General features: G+C 39.3%; 1 protein-coding gene across 10 annotated transcripts in view; it reads left to right on the forward strand.

Annotated features, from left to right (window-relative positions):
- SORBS1 (sorbin and SH3 domain containing 1) overlaps positions 1-21,543 on the forward strand; it is a 235,428-nt gene that overhangs the window by 87,246 nt on the left and 126,639 nt on the right. Inside the window, exon 1 of one of the 10 annotated variants that reach the window (XM_072040129.1) lies at positions 18,042-18,362. The exons of the other annotated variants lie outside the window; for them this stretch is intronic. The gene's annotated coding sequence lies outside the window, so the exon portion shown is untranslated. Of the gene's footprint in view, positions 1-18,041; positions 18,363-21,543 lie in introns of those variants that run through there. 10 annotated transcript variants of the gene reach the window in all.

A 21,543-nucleotide genomic window follows, 5' to 3' on the forward strand; every position in this document is an offset into this window, starting at 1 on the left:
CTTCCAGATATATAGATTTGTTTTTCTCATTAGGTGTTTGGGATTGTGAAGTACTTACGGTTTGTGATGGGCTGGTTTTGTGCACAGCAGCACTGGAGAGTTCAGGTTCCTGTTAAATACTGTATCACGTTTGTATGTGGGTACACTCAGTACTCTGCAGGATACATGGGAGCCATTCACCTATGTATCCTAAGTTCTCCGCTGCCTTTGAAGTAGCTGCTAAGTATTCACTATCTCCTAGCTTAGGGATTGCTGCTTTTGGGGCAAGAGGGTGTGCTTGCCATCCTCACTGAGGAACCACAAATGCAGTGTGCTGTGTTGCCCCAGGTAATGTGCGTGTTGTACTCAGCAAGGCTGCACAGTGTTACTGCACTAAGGTGCTCATTGTTTGCACAAGCTGTTGTTTTATAGATATTATGGGAAATATGTCTCTCAGTGTTTCACTGTGTGAGAGAAAGCAACTACAAGAAGATGACATTGAGGAGAATGCAGACTGCAAGAGGAGAATCCTAGATGAGTCTACAGCCTCAGCTCATCGCCAGATTGTTGATGCTTTCTTTTAAGAATGGATGAGGAGGTGATACGTTCTTCAGTAACTGGATCACTTTAAACTCAGGCTTAAGGTCCAGGCTACCTTAAGAATAGAGTTTTGACATGGATTTGAGCAAACTGTTCTCACTAGAGCTGCTCACACAGTAGTAGCAATATAGGCTGTTACTAACACTGGACCGTCCCAGCAAGGTGTGAATCTGAATTTCCTCTCCATCTGGGTTTGAGCTGGAGGTATCTGGAATAGTCAGGTTTAGATTTCATCCTTATAATTCTGTGTGCGTAAGTACCTGTTGTGTGAGACATGGGGTGTCCCAGTGCATCAGTCAGTCCTTTTGGCCTTACAAACATTGTCATTGTGAGTTTGGAGTGATCATTAGTGTGTGTTTTCCTGTAGAATACAGTGCCTGTCCATTTTCTCTAAGGGAAAATGCTTTCAGTTATTTTTAGCTCATGCTTCAAGGAACCTTTGTATTCTACAGTATTGAAATATAGCCAATGACACCTGCAACAGAGGCAAAGAAGCCAATGTAATGCTAAAAACCTTTACATTTAGTTCGCTGAACCTGACATCATTTCACTCTGACTCATATTTCAAGATAATCAATCTATACTAGAATTTAAAGTCAGCATATTATTTATATCGTCATGGTTTCTGTTTGGAACCTTAGGCATGGATTTTAGTATTTCCCCTCACGAGCAGGGTGCTGGTGAACTGTGAGGAGCTGAGTGGCAGTAAGAAATTGTTCAATGATCATGTAAAGTATCTACAGCAGTTCTTGACTTGCGTATGTGGGTATCTCCAGAGCTGATTCCCCAAAATGAGGTCTGAGCTCTCAGAATTCTCTGCTCGCAGAATTCCATTTTGTCTTCCTTCTTCTTTCACTAGCAAGGCTTGAACTAGCATCCTTCATCTGAGCATTTGCATTTATGTGGTATTTTAAAACTGAGATCAAAATTGGATGTCTCAGGCTCAAATGGTCAGACCTAAATTAGTTTATTAGTTATTGATGTTTCTCAGGCATTTAAAATGATTTAGTAGGTACTTCAGATGATTAAGTAAGAGTCCCTTTCTCCTACCCAACCTCCCTCTTAACTTCCTTGGAAAAGAAAAAGTGAAGAGTTATTCCATGGCAGTACTGAGGTGGTGGATTGTTTTTCCTCTGCAAAGCATCAGAGGAAATTTTAAGGAAAGCATCAAAATGTGATTTCTAAAAGCTTTGAACCCAAGAAGTAAAAATGAAATACTTATACATATACATATATATATGTATATGTATATACATGTATGTATGTTTTTCTCAGACAGGCTTATCAGTCTCTTAGCTATTACTCTGATGCATCTAGATGCAGGTTATTGAACAGATCCTGCTAATCATTTCCATGCACACAGGTAGGCTTTGGCATAAAATGCCCACCCACTTTCTATCAGACGTGTTCTGTTGTGCCACAGCACGTGTTGTACTGGTTGCTCTCCCATGTGTTTCATAGGTGGCAATAAAGCACGGGGGCTGGTGTTTAGAGAGAGGAGCTCTGAATCACTCTGTGCTTCTGATACCAGCTCTGGTGGGGTCCGACTGTCACGTCGGGCAAACTCCTTCATTCCTATGCCTTATGGCTCGTGAACCAAAAGTGCTGTGACAGGCAGGCGCCACAGGCCATGATGGACAGTCGTGGCGAAGCATCCCAGTTTCACGCTGTTGCTTGCTGCCTGAATTGAGACTCCCCAGCCCACAGGGCTGCTGGCATCTGTCACAGGCCTGTGTTTCTGCTGAGGGCCACCCACCACTTTACGCTGTGCTTAAATCACACGTGAAACAGGGAGGAATGCTACCTATTCCAACAAATCCACTCCTGTGCCTATAGCATGAGTGGAAACACACTTTGATAAATGTTTGTGACGTGCTGTGGAGGCTTCAGCTACAACATACTGCGGCAGGAAGCCCCAAGGGATAGAAATGGGTTCTAGAGGGTCCTAGAGGAAGGAGATGGATGTAGGGACAGGCTCTGTGGAGCACTGTGTTTCAAGTGGCTTTCTGTCTGTTTATTTTGGTGATTCTGTTTCTGTGTAAACCCACACAGTTCTTCTAGCAATTTTGATAGACTTATTTTCAGGCATTCAGTAAAGATTGTGAAGCAGAGCTAAGAGATATTTACAGTCTGTCTTTATGCAGTATGTTGCTGATCAACGTATTTCTTTTTTTTCCCCCCTCTGCTCCCAGATAAAACGGGAATCGTGGTATACAGTGCACCAGGAAGTAGCGAGGGTTAATTACTCATCCCACAGTGCTTTCAATGTGTATAGAGTTCTTGACAGGGTTTTTATGTCTAAATACAGATTCTGCCTCTGATCTATGGTGAGGGCTGAAAGCAGGTACTCTGAAAAGCACCCGTCTGCATCTAAGTCATGCTGTCTGAGAGCTTTATGTAACTTTTGTTAAAAGTTTATTGCAACAACAGTGTGAGGACTTGAATCACCAGGGAGGTTGCTTGAAGAGTAGAAAGGGCAAAGCTATTCCACTTTTATCAAATGAGTAGGGCTGAAATTCTGCCTTTGCTTTGAGCGGGGCTCGTGTTGTTTGGTGAAATATAAAGTAGATTATAGAAGTGTTTGTTATGAAAGAGAAATTTATAATAAGTGTTGCATTCAATACATTTCCTTTTTAAGTAGAAACAATATAAAGAGCTTAATCCAGCACAGAATAAATCTCAGTTTTGTTGCACAGATTGTATAAAACTAGGCTGCTCTGCTCTACATTTGCCTTAAACTGTTTATGTTACCTAAAATGTCATTCCAGACGAGAGTTTGGCTTAGGACTGCAGTGAAAGCCATTTTATTCCATGTATGGACCTGGCCTCTCAAAGCTATTTTAGTGGGTAGCTAGAAAATGTTTTTTAGTGAGCCATAGTTTCATTTGTGTTTATGTGCATTGGCCAGTTTGATGAGGGAACTACATTGTTCTGCAATTCTGCTCTCTTTCAGGGAAGAGACAGGAATTTTCAGGTGCAGGCTGGTGTGTTTTTTTAAACATTTCATTTAAAAACACATTTCAAAATCACTGTGCTCTCAGTTTAGCTACTGAGGAATGAAACCCTTCTGTAACAAGAAGAGGGTATATTAAAAAACAACAACAAAAAAACACCACCACCACCACCAAAAAAAACTTAAATCCCCTGTTGGGGTGTTAATCAACATTGCCTTTAACATAACCAGACCATTTAAACCATTGCGAGCACTGGTTGCAGCTTTCACATCTCAGCCTTCATAAACTCATTAACTACTCTTATTTGAACAAAATTATAAATGGGATGAAGAATATCCACTAAACCAGCAGATAGTCTTCATCAGTGAAATCAAGAGCCTTTATTTAAGCTGTTGTCCTTGTGATCACATTGTGGCACTTCTGCAGCAGTCCGACCTAAGGATATGGTGTAGAACTGTTCAGCTCCGGGAAGGGCAGCAGGGTATTTGCTCACAGGACAGCTTCCCTTAGGGTGGATCCCCAAAGAGTGGTAAGGGAAGCCTATTTGTTTGACTGTATTTTTAATTCGGCATTATGCCATCCCAAAGAAATCATCTGGAGTCTTTTTATGCTTGAGGCATCATTCGGTGCTTGTTCAGAATACTTGTAGGTAATAACTGGTATGACGTGATCTTTTAACTTAGAGAAAATGTTTTAAAAGTGATGTATATGTATAATATTATATATAATTATGCCACTGAATGCTCATTTTAAAGTGCAGAACCAGCATCTTCTGCTGTAAGTAGCAAACAGCCATTATAATACAGCTACCTAGTTTTCTCCATATATTTTCTAATAGATCCTTTATTCCTTCTGCAGAGGATTTACCTCTGGAATTAAAAGCCAAATTGCATGCCTGACAAGGCACGCAGCCATTGCATTGTGACTACCAACTGCTGTCATCTGTTGTTATGATCTTTATACTTTAAGTGACCTAGAGTCAGATTTTCAAAGGTATTTATTTGCTTAAGAGCCATTAGACTCTAAATGGGATTTCAGAATTGCCTAAGTAAATTAGGCTCCTAATTCACACTGTAGATCTGATTATGAGGCTCCATGTATTTGTAGGTGCCTAAACACCTTCGGATAGCTGCCTGCTGGATACTAGGAACTAGCCTGAAAGCAGGCTAGTTCCCTAGCCTGAAAGGCAGTCCCTGAAGGCCATGAAACGTTGGTCAGAACGCAATAGTTTCAGATGGATTTTGAAATGAGTAGTATTTAAATTACTGAAGATGTGAAAAGCTCTCGATTTTATTATTTATGTTTGTCTTCCAGAGCACTGAGTCACAAGCTTGAGTGAGCCCATATTGTAGGGCTGGGCTGGAGCGAACGTGGGGCTGATAGGATGCAGACGTAGCCTATGCTCCTTCAGCATCAGTTGGTCTACAGTCTGGAGCCATTTCATGCTTCTTCCTATAAAAATTAATAAAATCCTAGAAGAGGTGCTAGCAACTGTCAGAGAGATCCATGGACCTCAGTGCTCTTTATTGCCTTTCCTTGAATGATCGCTTTCATTCAGCCTCAAGTTTGTCCTTTGGACGTATGTTTAGTAGGCAGTTCTTTGGGAACTTCTGTTTGTTTCCAAAGAAATTTATTGAAAATGTTTTAAATTTATCCATTAAACCTAGTACTTCAAGTTGTATGGCAGTCTGACTTTTAAATATTTGGAATTAATATGATCATTACTGATTTCATATGTCTCAGAGCATTGTTACTAAGCTCTTAACAAACAATTAAGAAGGTTCTTGTGCAAGAGAGAAGTTTCATTCCAAGCCTGAGACTAAACTCAGCTAAGCAGTAAGTTGATCCAGCTCACCTATTCTCCGCTTCTGTGTTATGCCGACTTATATCAGTGTTGATATATCTGTATGAATATTCTGTGGGTTGAGAATCTTATGACCTACCTGGGATATCACCTTGGGCTATATGCAAATTCCAGTTATAGGCGTGCAACAGAGACATTATGTTACAGTCTTTCACAGATGGTGTAAGGAGTTTTAGATAGTCTGAAATGCTCAGTGATGTCTTAAACGTAAATGACAATGGACAAATTCCAAAAAACTGTTTTGTCTCAAAAACCAACTTTGAAAAGTCAAGACAAATTCCTTTCTTTCTTCAGCTGGGAATTTCACAGGTGCTGAAAGGCATGAAATTGTTGATAACAGTTGGGTTCCCAAATACCTTGAGCCTCTCTGAATATTTGGAGTAGGAGAAGTCAATAACACTCTTCTGAGAATGTACCAGATGGAGAAAATAAAACACCTGTTTTTGAACAGTGGTTTGCAAAAGGCTGCAAATAGAGCTGGGGAAACATTATTATACTCACAGTTGTAATGGCATGCTGCTGTCATTTGAAAATGCTGAAACTCTGTAATAAGCTGTTAAATGGAAGTCCATTAATATACCTTTTAAAGTTTTCCACTTCAGGTTCTTGAATGCGTCTGCCTCCTTTTATTTTTTGCTACAATAGGCAGTTTTTGTTTGTGCTGGCTTGAATACCAAGTACAGTTAGTTAATAAATATTTAATTGCCATTAATGCAGAGACTCTTGTTACATAGGAAATTATATTGTTCAAGAAAAGCCTCAGACCTGTCCTCATATTGGAAATGGAGTTCTAAATATTTATTCTAAGTCCACTTCTGGAAAGGTTGCTAGTTTATTCCAATTTAAATTATCTTTGAAATGGCTTGGTGTGAAAGCTCGATGTTCTACTGTGTTTTTCTTGTGATCATGATGGGAGTTGCCAGATTATTGAACTTGCTAAAAGGGGAAGGATCAAAATAAGGAAAAGTGTTGTGATGTTTGATTCTGTAAAGGTAAACAATCTCAAACCATCAGAAAAACTGATGTACATCTTCATATCTAAACCCCCAAATGAATTTGTCCTTCAAGATGGTCGTTCTCTTCTGTATGCAGCAACAGGTTGCACTGTGGTTTGGCCAGTCTGGTTTACTGCTTAACAGGCGTCAGGTTGCTTGTGGGTGTGGATAGCGAATTAGTGCAAAATCCCCACAAATAGGGCATTGAATGCTCAGACAAACAGTGTTTTGATAAATGACATTGTAGCTTGAGAGCAGAGTAACTCTGTTACATGAAGTGATCTGTCCAATGTAACGATCTGTCCATTTGATAGCATGCCTGGAGTGTCCTAAACATTATGTTTATTTGTTTGACAGGCATTTGGTTCTCCTACTGAGAGTTTGAATGGTTCATTGACAGTAGCAATTCATCTATGATAATCTACCTTGAAGCTGTGTGTGTGTGTGTGTGTGTTTTAGCTTTCATTAAAAATGAACTAAAATCATTTGTTGGGGAATCAGAATGAAATGCCATTTAAATTTAAAACACTTTAAGCAAAATTGCTTTTCATGCAAGTTCCTTTGTAATGTCTTGTTCTTTTCAGTGCTTTTTGTAGCACTATTCTCGGAGAGATGAGCTCACTAACAAACAAGAGACAGGGACTGTAAGATAAAAGTCTAAAGCCTTGATCAGATACCTCAGTGTGTGCTGTGGGAAATCTTTGTATCATGGAAAAAACTGTTTAAAAAAATAATTTAAAAAAAAACTAACACCCCATTGTTGTGAGATCTGTGGATATTATTCTTTGTGTACAGCCAAGAAAAAGATCCAGACTCAGGAAATGGTATTAAATTTTGTTTGTTGTCTTAGGATTTAAACTCCATGATCTTTTCTCAGCAGATACTGAGACAAAGGAAAGGAGGCTAATTTTCAAAGTACCTTATGGAGTTCCCTGAGACTGGTTTTCCCCAGGTCATTCAGTTTATCTGCTCTTTGACTAGGAAGACCAAAATGATAAGTTGTTGTCTACCACAGCCTGCGTGTTAACAGAGAGTGGGAAGGATGAAAAAATGTTGTTCCTCCTTTTTCTATATGGCTACATTTGATGGATCTAGCACTTCATAGGTGGGAAGAAAATCTGAAGTTATCTTTTAACTGCTGTTAAACAGTCAGGACCACAGATTCTATTAATTAGGCTCTGAACAAAGGTAAATTTAGTTCCTGCCCCAAAAAGCTTACAGTTCAAGCAGACATTATAGGACATTTTGTCTGTGGCCAAAGGAAAATGTCTTCGCTTACCAGTCTAGCTGAAGAATAGTATAATGAAGTGGCCTAAAACAATACAGTGTAATTCTGGCTTATGACATTGTTGAGTGCTTTTGCATACTCATAAACTATAGCAATGGCTGCTACTGAACCTCGCCTTATCTAATTTCGGCTCAGACATCTTCCAATTATTTTATTCTCATTTAATTTGACATATACATCCTGAATATAAGTCTAGCTACCTTTTGACCATCAACAAAGGCATTTCTGAATTAAAATGTTGTATCAGTTCACCAGTACTAACTCAGCAAAGAAAGCTGTGTATATTGTGTGTCAAAAAAAAAACAAAAACAAAAAAACAGCCAACCAAAAAAAAATCTTTATTTGAAAGTCTTTTATCTTCTCTTGTTACCTTGGCTCATTTTGCAGTATATTTTGAGCATACATGTTACTGTGTGTGCATCCACAGTACAGATAAAATTATGGGTTGAAATATGGATGTGCTTTTAGAATCAATTCTTCATGGCTTTTTTAAATGCCTCATTACAGGAAGAACATTTTAATTTCAGCTACGCGACAGATCTGTTCGACTTGTGCATACCACAGAAGACAGTAGTAAAGCAAAATGAGTTCAGGCCTCGTGGCTTTGAGAGCTTTCCGAGCAAGTATAATGCTCCAGATTCTTGGTGCAGCAGTCCATGCTGAAATAAATAATGTTAGGAGGTTACATAAGGGAGGGTATTTCTTTATATATTAAATTCACTCAGCAAATCACATTGACTTTAGGTTTCTTGTCAAATCACCAAACTTCTACAATGGTTTAAAAAAATGAGGAAAAATACTTTGTTAGAATGGCAGAAGTGTTATGTCCTAAGGAGTCAGGAAAAGCATATAAATGTTACATAATGTGTGTTTTTTTTTTTTTTTTTAGCACTGTTACAGTAGCTTCTTCATTGTGACCAGAATTTGGTTATATCTTTCTAGCAAAATGCTAGATACGTTTCCACAGGGAATATGTTGTTCTTCTAACATTGAAGAAGCTTGTTGATTTTTTTTATTTTTTTTTTAATGGAATAGCTGAGTCAGTTGTGGTTTAAATCCTGTGAAACGGTTGAAGCCTTTTTATTTGAGATATTGAACAATAAATGGCCCTTCTATTCAGATGGTCCCAAAGCAAAACATACATAGGAAATTCTAGCTGTGGTGGACTCCTGCCAAGCAAGGCACATACTAAAAGCTTTTTTTTTTTTTTTAATAAAATAAAATAAAAAATTACCCAAATTTCACTCAAACCCAAATATCACTCATCAGAATGAACAATCTTAGCCAATGCATGAAACCAAAAATTCTTCTGACCATGAAAACTCTTCACATTAAACCTATAAATACTTTCTGTAGGTTAGATAACGCTGATGCACATTAAAGCACATTACAGTTTGTTTCCAGTGACTGCAATGTTTTGGAAAAATTCCAGTACAATATATTTAGCAAGTCACAAATTCCTTGAAATCGAAATGTGCTGCAGAGATAGCTCAACTTTGACAAAACGTTGACAGGATCCTAACTGCCAAACACATTTCCTGTCTGGGTGCCTGTCTGGTTCCTTGGTTGTCCATTTGCTGGCTTGCCTGGCCTCTGAGTCGCTGCCTTCGGGAGATCCTAAGTGTACCCTCTCTGAGCTCCAGGTGGCCAGGACCCCAACTTCCCCTGGACCTCTGCACCTTTTCTCAGAGAATGGATTAGGCTTGATACTCTTTCATTCTAAAGAAGAGGAAAAAATAATTCAAGATGGAAAATTTCCCTGTGAGTAAGAATTGCCTTTTTGTGCACCATTCTAGAACATGTATCCTGGTGGCACGTAGAAGGACAACTTAGGTATTTTGTTCCTGCACAGCAGAATATTAACGCTATCCTTACTTTTTGGATTGTGCTGGGGGAGGTACTGTGAAACTGAAAGATTTGTCCACATTGTTCAGAAAGCTTCCTTCAAAGGAAGCTGAACTCAGCTCTTCAGCCTTTAACGCTGGGTCACCCTGCTTTCCCTTACGAAACAAAACCGGTGTGATCTTCAGCACTGAAACCTTTCCGCTGTATTCCTGCTGGCAGTCGTGGTGTTTGATGGTCTCTTTGGCTGTAATGGCATCGCTCATGTTGTGAAGTGGAACCTTCTTCTTCCCACTTGAGTGCTGGCTCCAGGTGCCCGTGTGGGTGTGCTGCTGCAGTTCTGGGTGATGGTATGAATTGTAACTAAATCAGAAGATCTGTTCCTGTGTACTTCAGCTATAAATACAGACATCTTGTTATGTGCTATGGTTCAGCCACATAATGCTCAAGAGAGGCAAGTGGGTGAAGTTGGGGGAGACTTCTACTTTCTTAGCTTTTAAACTAAAAACTGGTAGACTTAGATCATATTTTCTTTATTGTTCTGTTTCTTATTTAGCTTTAACACAGCTTGGCAAAAACAGGAAACATCCACAGAAGTTGCTGACCTTATCTCCAGTAGCATTTCCCTTCCCTCAGCTGCACTAGTGCTCACAGCAGTTACAGCTGCTGATATTTTAATTGCTGCCTGGTGTCCTCTCCCTGTCAGCATGCTGGCATTATTATTCAGGAGTCCCAGCTGGTGGCCATGGGCCACTAGGGCTAGCAGGAATACGGGCACAGCTGGTCTGGGTCATGTCCCTGCATCATTTAGTTTGTGAAAATTTCTGATGGCCTCCAGCTTGTGGTGGAAAGGATATAGCAGTTGAAAAGTATCTTTCATTATCGTAGACTAATTAGAGCTGTCCTGTCTTCCTGAGGGAATATGTACTAACACCCAGTAGTTACAGAAGATTAAAATCTGGCAGGAGTTATTGGGCTGAGGAGGAGGAGATGTGCTTGTTTCAGCCCCTATGTCCTTTAGCACCTTCTTATGCCTTAACGAAATGTAACTGGATGTAAAGAAAAGCTGTGAAAAACGAGAAAACATTCCCCATTCTTCAGAGTCTGTATAGCCAGCCCCCAACCGAGGCTACAAGTGTTTTCTTTCTCACTGTGGAAGTGTGATTACACGGCAGCCTTGCTCTTCATAATTTGGATATTTTTTTTCCCTCCTTTTCTTCTCCTTCATTTTTATTTTGTTTCTCACTTGTGCTGCTGAGGCTGGTGCTATTTTGCCTGCATCTCTAGAGTGACAACAGGCTTTGCGTTTGTGCGCTCCTAATCGGAAGTGATGACAAGCCCTTGAACAGAGCACCGTTGCCCTTGTCCTCATGAAATATTTTATCCCCTCTGATATCATTGGACATGCAACCTTAATAAAGGCCAGTTTCTGCCATTGGATATGTGTAGAAGCTGATCGCTGTTATCTTTGTGCAGGAACACCTCACAGTGACATCTGTGGCTGTGCTGAACACGATTTCCTCCATTTCATGGGAATAAGATGATGCTTGTGCATTATTAAAAGGGCCTAACAAGTTTCCTGGGGAGAGGATGTGAAGTGCAGTGTACAACAGTATTTATGTAATTAGCTCCTTGGGATTTTAATGAAAAATGCTGCTATTTTACAACCATAATTTTCATTTTCTGGCAGCCTCAGGGTAACAAGGAGACTGTAAATAGAACAGGAACCCTAAACTGTTGTTTCTGAGAGGAAAAGTGGATGATGTTGCTGTCTTGAAGTGATGATTAGCTGGGATCTGATCAAGATTTTAGTGTATAATTGTGAGGATTTAGTGTTTTGTCATTACAGAGTCATTCGAACGATGAGATACAGTGTGAAACTTTACCCTTGCCCCCCAACCCCCTTTTTCTTTCAGAATAGTTAAAGGAGATTCAGAAAATAAGCAGCAGGAGCTGAATCAGAATATGTATATTGCCTCTGACTTCCCACTGCACCCTTTTTCAAGTGGAATTAGGTCAGACACCTGGTCAGACACTGGGTCTCTTTTGATGGAGTGTGGGATTAAATCCTAAACAGACTTCGCCAAGGAATCTTTACATGTCTTACAGTATGCCTTGGACACTGTCATTATGTTATCTTCCACACATTTCAAATGCATTGTGTGGTTCAGTCCTGTATGTTCTTCCTTCAGACCAAATTTTCAGGTCACCTGCCAAATGGTGACGATGGAGAATACAGGCTGAATGAGGCAGTCTGAAGGACTCCAGGGGGTTAGCTAAAACCTTGCTGGTGTCATTGTATTTTTTGACAAAGTTCTGTCTGTCTTGTGTCCCCAAAAGTCTGCAGGTGTGTTCTTGGCTTGTCATGATTGATCTGTTTTCCTTGAGTTGCAGCTATCTTACTGCAGCTTTGGAACAGCTTAGATCCTCTTGGTTCCAAGACAACTTCTGGGAGAGTTTCTCAGGTCAATGGCTTAGCGTCTCTTGCCCTGTTGCCTTCTCCCACAGAAAAGAAATATTCTAGTGACCTCAAAACTAATGCATTCCAGCATCTCTGGGTGGAGACACTCACATTTTTGGCAATGTAGTTTTGGAACGTTATTCTCCATTCATTCCCACCATCTTTAGGGATGCTTCTAGCAGAAGTTAGAACTTGGAAGCACCTGCTGGAAGCTAACTCCTCCAGAAACACCAGAGAGACAAATTTTGCTTTATATACCATAGTACCCCCAGTGAAGTCAAAACAGATTTCTGTCTGTACATAAAGGGAAAGCATGTCATCTTCTGACTAATTATGAACCTTTATCTGTACTGCCTTAATCAGCCCACTGAAGTTCATGTTTATTTATTGAAGTTTCTCATGATCTGTGGCTACTGCTATATGTCAGAGGTTCACAAACAAGTTTCACTGTGGCATTTCACATCTGAAATTTTCAAAAATTATTCTTTATTAAAAAAAAAAAAAAATGTTTGGCTTATTCCCCCTACATTATCGTAGTCTTTCCTTCCCAAATCTTTGGATATGATTATTGAGTTGAAACCAGTTCTTGCTCATACAAATAATCTTGCTTATCCAAATAAGTTGAATATGCCACTGTTGTGAATATAAGGTTGTCTGCATTATCCTGGGATATATTTCATAAGGTTTGTTAAAAGTGACAAATAATTGGCTCTGCACTGAGATGGACAAAGGAATGTATTGGGTCTTGACATCGGTACATTTCCATTGCATGGGGTGAAGAGTCAAATCTGCAAGTTTAAGGTCCGGATTGTATAGTCTGTAAAGTATTCTTGTACATTTGTACTGAGTATTGTTTTACCTGAAACAATGTGAGGAATTGGACTAGTATCAAATGCCTTATGTATCAAAGATACTGCATCTCATTCGTACCTACACTGATATAAATCTGGAGTAATACTCTTAGAGTGAAGGTGTTGGCTCCAGTGTAATGAAGATCAGAAGCTTGTATAGAATCTATCTGAGAGAAACTCAGATATATGAGGGCTTGAAATTGCAGTGCTGGTAAACAAAAGCAGATGGAAGTGAAGTAAAATTATGTGTTAGTATTGGTATTGTGGCATTACACTTTAAACTGGTGTAACACCATTAGCTTGAGAAGATACTTTCACTGTACCAGTTGAGGATCTGGTCTTTTGAGCCTATATATACTCCAATTAATGCTGCTAATATCATAATAAGTTATCTTAATTACTTCTAAAAATGTTCTCTTCGTTTTCCAGATGGTGCCCTGGATATGATGGGAACTTGCCCACTCAATTTTGCCTTCCATGGGCTGATAACAATCTGTTTATAAAAGATTTAAAATCCTCTCTTCCTACATTCATGTTCTGCTTTGGCCTTGTTTATTCACAACTGAATGCCTCTGATTATTTTAGCTGTCATGTGCTCAGTATTTGATGCTTTGCATAGCAGAATTGGAATAAACTGACTGTGCTATAAGATGTTCAATGTATACTTAAAGCAATGGCCATTTAGCTATCTTATTTCCTTAGCAATATTTTAAAGATTAATCACAGAGAGTGATACAAACCAAGAAAAAGATGGTGGAAATAGATCAGAAATTACATAGTTTTCCTGATGATGTTTGCTTGAAATTAATACTTTGTTAACATGGTGCAGAATTCACAACAACCGCAAACAACTTGTTTTGTGATCAGATATGCAGGGCTAAACTTGCTGAGCCCATTTCTTGGTCTTTGATTAGTCTATAGCAAGCAGTCTAATGATTAATACCAGTGGCAGATGTGGCTATGTTTCCCTTGAGGTTTGAAGGCGTGGCTGCTCATTTGATAAACCCCAGACAGGGCTGGTGATTCAGTATTGTGTCGACTTCTAAGCAGCTCAACAACAGCCTCTGTCCCCCCAGTAGGGGACATCTGTGGGGAATCCCTGAAGCTCAGGCAGGTCTGCCTTGCCCATATGCAGCCTAAGACAGCTCCTCAGAAAGGGTTACCTGGTCACTGTGCAGGGGAGCAGACCTTTGCTGGGCCATGTTTATCAACAGTTATGCCTTGACTAAGTAAATAGGGCTTTTGAGCAAGGCTCAGATTTGATAACTGAAATAGTGCTGTTCACGCTTCAGCCTCAAGCATGAATTAAATTCCCCAAACTTGCACCTGAGAAGATGTCAGCAGATGAGTCTTGTTCCTGAAGGAATGGGTGTTGTCTTCTGTGCTACTTATTGTAGCACTTCGTGTATCCTCTGTACCTCCTTAGTTGTGTATATATGTTTTTAGTTACTTTCTAGGATGTATTTCACATTGCTTGGTCCTTTGTACATCAGCACGAAGAGATTAAATTTTGCCATTCTGACTGGGTGTTGTTCGGAGCAAGATGTACACTTGTTCCCAAGATGTACTCTCATCTTGTTCCCACTGGGGCGATTGTTTATACTGCTCACATAGTTGCTTGTCATTGTACCAAGAGATATGTAACTTTCTCTTTTTACCTAAAGGCAAAATTATTTTCTTACTGCATTACTTTGGGTAGTTTGGCTTTAGGTATAGATGTTTGATAACAGAGCAATTTTGGAACTGCTGAAATAAAAACAGTAAATAATTCGTAGCAGGTTTGATGCCATTGATTCCTGTTTTTCAGTGTTAAACTATTTGTTAGATAGCTTTAGTTACATATAATTTTTCTATATGATGATTCATTTGTATTGTGATTGTTTCAGTCATGAGTCAAGGTCTTCACATCCAGGCTTTCTACAAATGCAAAACAAACAGCCTATATTGCCCCTGGGGAAAAAAACAACCAACCAACCAACCAAACAAAAAACCTAACAAACAAAACCAACCAAACAAAAAAACTAACAAACAAAAAACACCTTAGACCTGCTTAGATCTGTCCTACTTTACATGTAGAACAAATGTGAAATTACTATTAAATACAGTTCCATTGGTTTTGAAAGTGGATTTTCGTGCTAGCATCACAGAGAATGCATGAAGTCTGTTTTCTGTGCCATGTAGATATTCAGTATTACAGCCAGAGATGAGGAGACCATATGCAATGAACTGTCCCAGGTGACACAAAAGATTTCATTTGGCTGGGGGCTGCCTCAAGCCAACACAGGTGGTGTTCTTTCATTTACAATAGCTCCCTTTAAAATATAAATGACTGCATTTATAACATCAGCTCCTTTTCTCTCTTTAGAATACCCCTGCTCAAATTACATTACACATAACAAATGTTCTCACTCCCTTGAGAATTAGTTTAATTACTGATATAGGTGGGTAAAGGATATATTGTGTCTGAGATATTAATTTTACCATGCTTTAATTAAGAGGTCAAGTGTGAAAGGCTGCAGAACATCTTCGATTTAAAGGTGCTGAACAGAGTGTTGGAAGGATAGAAGGCTCTGACACTGTGAGGCTTTTACTGTCTGCAGGAGTATTGGTTTTCCTTCTGCATCTCATTACAGTGAAGTTTGCATCTGGAAAATACATGCCATCTTTCATTCAGTCATCATATTTTCTAACATTAAAGGCTTTTAAGTCCAGAGTGATCTGAGCACCAACACGATGTGGCTTTTGCCTTTCAAAGGTGCTGGCTGCTCCTAAGTATCACTGGTTCCCATTAGAGCTGTCAGCATCACATTCTCTCAACCAGCGTGTTTGAAGAATGGGGCTGCAAATGTCCCATATCCCTGTGCTCTGGTAGTGGGGCATGAGGGGGATGTGAAGGGAGTATTCACCAGAGGGTACCAAGTGCTGCCACTCGTGAACATCCAGTTGTTTCTTCCTTATGGCTTACTGTGAGTGTGGGTGGATTCCTTTCAGCATGGAATTTGAAAGTCTTGTTTCTTGCTAACTCAAAAATCAAGGAAATGGACTTGGAAAACATTCAGGAAGAAAGAAAGAAAAAATGAGGAGGCAGAAGGAAGGGATGTCTCATAACAAGATTACAGAAAACTAGACAGTAAGAGTGCCTTGCAATAGGGGGGGCAGGACATCAAATGAGCGTGTTTTGCTTGCCTTGGAAGCTGCAGCAGCCATAGATAACTAGCTGTAGATAGGAACAGATGTTCGCTAGCCAGCAATTGAAAGTTTCCTCAAAAATTAACCTGTTACATGTTCAGAAAGACTAAGTGATGAAGTAGAGCAGTACTGTCACTCTCCAAACATCTGTAAAGAGGACAGATGATGATTTTTATTTACATCTTTTTCATCACTTACTGCCTATATGAAATGCTGACTTACTATGATGTTCTTGTGATGTGATATACAGAAAGTTTCTTTACAGAAACTTTTTTCCTCTTTATTTTATTTTTCTGTAGCTGTTTTCTGTGAGTAGTGGCTATTCTCCTTTTTACTTTTAAAGGACAGTAATGGTTCAGCTATGCCACTGCCTTCCTTTGTATCCCCGGAGGAAAACTGGTGTAATACTGGAAAAACACAGAGTTAAATATTTAACATGTAGTATTGAATGTTCTCGCTGAAAAAATCAGGAACACTTCCAAGCAGTGAAAGCAGACTTTCCTTTCCTGTAGTTAAGTTTTGCTGTTAACCTTCAAAACTACAGCTTGCTTGGTCATTATTTTAATGTGGTTAAACATTAAAAATCACGAGTCCTCTGTTTCTCAAGTGCTCTGACCAGGGCTGCTTCTCCTTTCCAGGTGATAGACTTAGTGGAAAAATCTCATGCAGAACATTAATGCTGAAACATATAATAAGTTTTTTTTCAAGGTAAGGGGCTGATATTTTTCCTCTGCACTTGAGCTTAGAAGTACAAGTTCAATGCTTGCTCTTTTAGTCAGAAAGGCAGTATTAATACATATTGTGATTTGGTATTGATGCTACAGTAACTCCTTTAGGCAAAATCAGAATAGCATTCCTATTGTGTTAGAACACACATAGCCGACCCCTTTCATATTTGCTGAGGACTTGACTTGTACTTTCAACAAATCTAAGAAGAAATATTAGCCTCTTAACAAATTTCTTCCTTGTCTTAACTGTGTTTACTGTAACTTGGCTTAACTCTGCTTTTTTTTTTTTTTTTTAATCTGGCAGCAGCAGGATTTTATATTAGATAATCTTTTTTGACTTGCATTGGAGTCTTTTTATCATTAACAGAGTTTCTAAATAACTTTTAATGGCAAAGTCTGCTGTGAGAGTGCATGAACTAGACACAACCTACTGTGCTTTCAGAGAGGCTTTTTATTTGTTTTTCATCTAATTCAAGATCTATTCAAATCTATTTCCCTCAGTAACTCATAATTTTCCAAAAAATCAACCCCTCACATGGAAAGCCCAGGAGGCTTTTGCCCATTGTGTACTTCTCATCATCTCTCTTAACTCTTAATGTAGTAAGCAAAATGATTTTAGCTGTACAAAACTGTGGGTGCTCCGTAGGACAGGGATTAAAGTCATGCTCCCGTTAAGTCTACCAAAGTGCTACCCCAAGCCACAGCTGTAAATGTACTCTGAGGAAATGCCTCCTTTTCTGCTGCTGACTTGAAATGTCACTGCCAGTCTCTGTTGACATTTTATTTTTTTCTTTAAAAAAGGTGCACAAAGAATGTTTTTTCTGTCTTAGCAGAGTGATATGTTCAAAACACATATTTATTCTGTCTTCCTGATTGTCTCAGGTGTCATGACTTCTGCTTTCATTCACTGGGACTGGGAATCTCTGCTAAAGTTCAGGTCTTTGAAGAGCAGCTCAGGTATTAGCTTTGGTGAATCAGGATATCTAAAGCTTGTGGCCCTGAACTGGAAGGATTAGATTGGTTAATATACTATTTCTGGTGTGGTATTGTTGAACCTTACGTCTGCATATGTAAAAATTATGCAAAGCGATACAGAGTCCGACAGAAAGAAAAAAATGTTTTTTGTTGTTGTTTTAATTCTGATTACTTGCACTTGTACAGTAGCATCGCAAAGCAAGAGAGGTTTTGGCATTTGCATGAGGCACGTGCTTCTGCCCACAAACAGCCAGTAAGATAAGTCAATAAAAACAAGCCATGCAAGGCATGAATTGCTTAGAGGTAGAAGAGAGCTATTAGGCTATCTAGCCCTCCTGCATGCCAGTGAAGAATTGTTTCATTTGGATTGGCTTTAGAGGAGAGAAGAATAGCTGGGTAAAACATAGGATAGCATTTTCCTGTGTGACAGGGTGGAAGCCCCTCTGTGCTTCAGTTTTTACATTTGCATCTACCTTTGAACCTTATAAGCAGCAATAGCCCACAGAAATATTTTTTTTTTGACTTAAAGTATAACAACAGGCTGAACTGGGGCAGTTCTGATTGCACAGATGTGCAATTTTGCTCTGTGGTGAATTTTTCTCATTGAAGAAGAACAAGAAGTAAAGGCAAAAATCTGTGAGTATGGTTAGCTATGAGAGTGCAAGTAAGTGTGTGTGTGTGTGTTTGACAGCTCTGTCCATGTTATACTAATTGTAAGAACAAAATGGCTACTCTGCCAAACCATGGGGGAAGGAATTTTACAAAGGCAACACATTGCAAAGAGAACAAAGGCCTCACTGCATTGTGGCTCTGTGCAGCACACTGTTAATGCAAAGCAAGCTACCATTTCCTATTAAAGTAGTATCTCACATTCGTGAGAGGCTGTAATGCAAAGTGATTTAACTTACTGGGAGCTGATGCATCTAGTTCTGGCACAGACATATGAGGTCTCTGTGGTCAAAAAGGCAGACAAACATGTTGGAGCTGGTGTTTTAAGCAGCTTCATCTGGTGACTGCACAGGGAATTGCAGGCACATTTGTTTCATTGCAATAATTTCTTGCATTATTCCCCCTTTTGTCTGTTATTGTTTCTTTACCAGTATTTGTGTTTGAATAGAAAAAGAATTCTGTGGTAAATTATGGGCATGTCCCACTTCTTTCCAGGCCTGACATGTTTATATATACAAAGAATTATGGATGAATTAAAGAGGACCAAAGAAGCTCAGAAATTCTTTGGAAAAGCTTGTCAGATTTTTAATTAATGGGCATGTAGCAGAGGGAATGAAATCTGTTGCTTAATACCATAATAGGCAGTGCAGCGCTTCTGCTTCTCTCTGTCATCCTTAACAGACGGATTTATTTTTGGTAATGAGACATTTATCTCCTTTGCATCTATTAAAAACCAATTCCAGTGTCAAAAATCAGTTGGAAATAATATGAAGAATGTTAGTGGTGAAATGTGTCTGGTTTTTTTGGATGTTTGTCAGAGGTCCGTCAAATCGCGAGGATCCCCTTTCACTTTGTTTTAGTGTATTTTTGCCTTGCTGCAATTTACATTTCCAGATCATTAAGATGTTATCTTGATTGCACCAAATAATTGTGTGAATATTTGGATTCTCTATAGAGGTGTAATAGAATTACTTGCAGGACAGTAATTAATATACTGTCAGCATAAGTGTTTTTCAACATTTTTTCTTTGTGTGGACCCTTAATTTTTTTTATTAGCCCCAGATACCCCCAGTACCTGACTTAAGCCGCTTGGCAGCAGACTTGCTTTTCTTCATGCACAGAAAACCACTGAAAAATATCAGTGGTAAGCAGCAGCTTCATTCAGCTCACCTAGTGCCATGGAGAAGGAGTCCACACAGAAGTAATTGTGGTAAAAGTGCCCATTAGTAAAAATAAATAAATAAATAAACATATCGGTTCTGCATGCATTTCCTACCCTGATGCAAAGCAATTCAGTTCGGAAAGTATTTTCATACTTGTGGACTGGGTCATTAATGTCATATGTAAGCAGGTCTGTGAGCAGACCAGTTTTCTTTATCTGCCAATAGAGAAGCCTGTGTGGGCTCTAGATGAATGCAATGCATTTTTATAGGCATTTGTTTGAAATCCTGTGGGATTTATTAGATGCCCCCTAATAGATTTTCAAAATATACTATGACGTTCTGAGGGTGGGATATAATTTTCCTAGTGAGATCTGAAGTGCTTGACAACTGGTGAAAAAACAACTGCTTTCTTTTAGGTTTATAAATAAGCATTTTTTAAACAAACTGTTTGGTGCCTCTGTGCACTTCCATTTTGTTTGCAATAGAAGAGAGGAAATGGCCAGGATATCAGAAAGGCTTAGTGATACGAAATGACCTAAAAGCTTATTCCAGGAAGTTTATTTTCAGAAAGTGTTGAGTATTCAAACTTTGAGAACCCTTTAAAGTATTTGTGAGTCACACCAGGCATTCCTTTCAGTCTTGGTTGATAAGCATCTTGTAAAGGTGATGTAAGACAAAATGGATTGATGCACAGAATGCCTTGACTTTTTAGCTGATAAAGTGCTAATTATAAGTAAAAACTGCAACCTGTCTAGTAACAGAACCACAGGTAACAAATATTACAAGGTTACTATTCCAGATGAGTTATTTCATCCAACTCCATGGGTGAAACATCTTTTCCATGGAAGAAATTGCATCCTTTGTGATTCTCTTCTGTACAGTACAAATCCTACAATTGTCCTTACCTACCCATTTCCTTCCATTCTTCCGTTCATGCATAAAAGTTATTCTCTTCATTTGGCTACTGCTGCAGCCTCTATTTCTATGTACTATAAACAGTGCTACCCTTTCTTCCCTCTGTCCTCCTACACACACTTTTGAACAGCTCTGGTTGCTAGGATTACAGTACTCATAAGGCTGGGGATGGGAAATGTCCCTTCGTCATCAGCTTCCTTTTGTGATCTTCTGTTCTTCTTTGCATTACTGACGTCATTTTTTCCAAAGGCATTTGTTGTAAGACCTCTCAGCAGCAGTGCTGTTGCTGCTGCTGCTGTGCTCCTCAATGCTCTTCCTGGCTTTTTGTTTGAAAGGCATGGAAAGTCAGTGACTAAGCTGGAGAAAATGACTTAATTTCATTCTGTGCTCTGAGTTGAACCTTCAGTGTCTTGTCTGGGGGCTATTTTAATTTGTGATGAAAAGGGGCAAGCACTCCAAAGCGGCAGAGGCAGTGACAGTTTTGTTTTCCCTCTCCTTCATCTCTGCTCCCCCACACTCAAGTTTTACAGACATGAATGCTGACTCTGTGGTGCATCACATACAGTGCAGAGCTGGGCATGTTTCTCCTTCACAAGAAGGTGTGTGGAAAATGATGGCCTTCATACTGCTACAAGTGGCACAGCAGCCATCCTTTGATGTGCAAGACTAATTTTTGCAGGGCAGAATTGAAATGGTGTTAGACTCTTGTGGGTAGCAGGATGGATATACATGCTCTTTGCTTTCTGACGTGTGCTTGTATTCCATGAAGGCACTGGTGTGTTTTGTTTTGTTTGTTTTTTTTTTTTAATTTTTATTTTTAATTTAATTTCTGCTTTAAAGGCTTAACAGGGGTAGTAAAAGTATAGACTGGGAGGATGAGCAGAGAGTGTGTGAAAAGATCAAAGCCCATGGTCGAGGTTGGGTTGAGAGGAGGCAATGACGTGGAATAGTTATGAATGAGGTTTCTGCATGAGATGCAGGAAAGATTGCCCAGAATATATCTCATTGTACCTCCAGCAGCTTCCAGTATCATAACGTCTTTGTTCTTGGTATCCAGGATGTGCACTTTT

Source organism: Anas platyrhynchos, chromosome 6 (genome assembly GCF_047663525.1).
Source record: "Anas platyrhynchos isolate ZD024472 breed Pekin duck chromosome 6, IASCAAS_PekinDuck_T2T, whole genome shotgun sequence".
Taxonomy (NCBI): domain Eukaryota; kingdom Metazoa; phylum Chordata; class Aves; order Anseriformes; family Anatidae; genus Anas; species Anas platyrhynchos.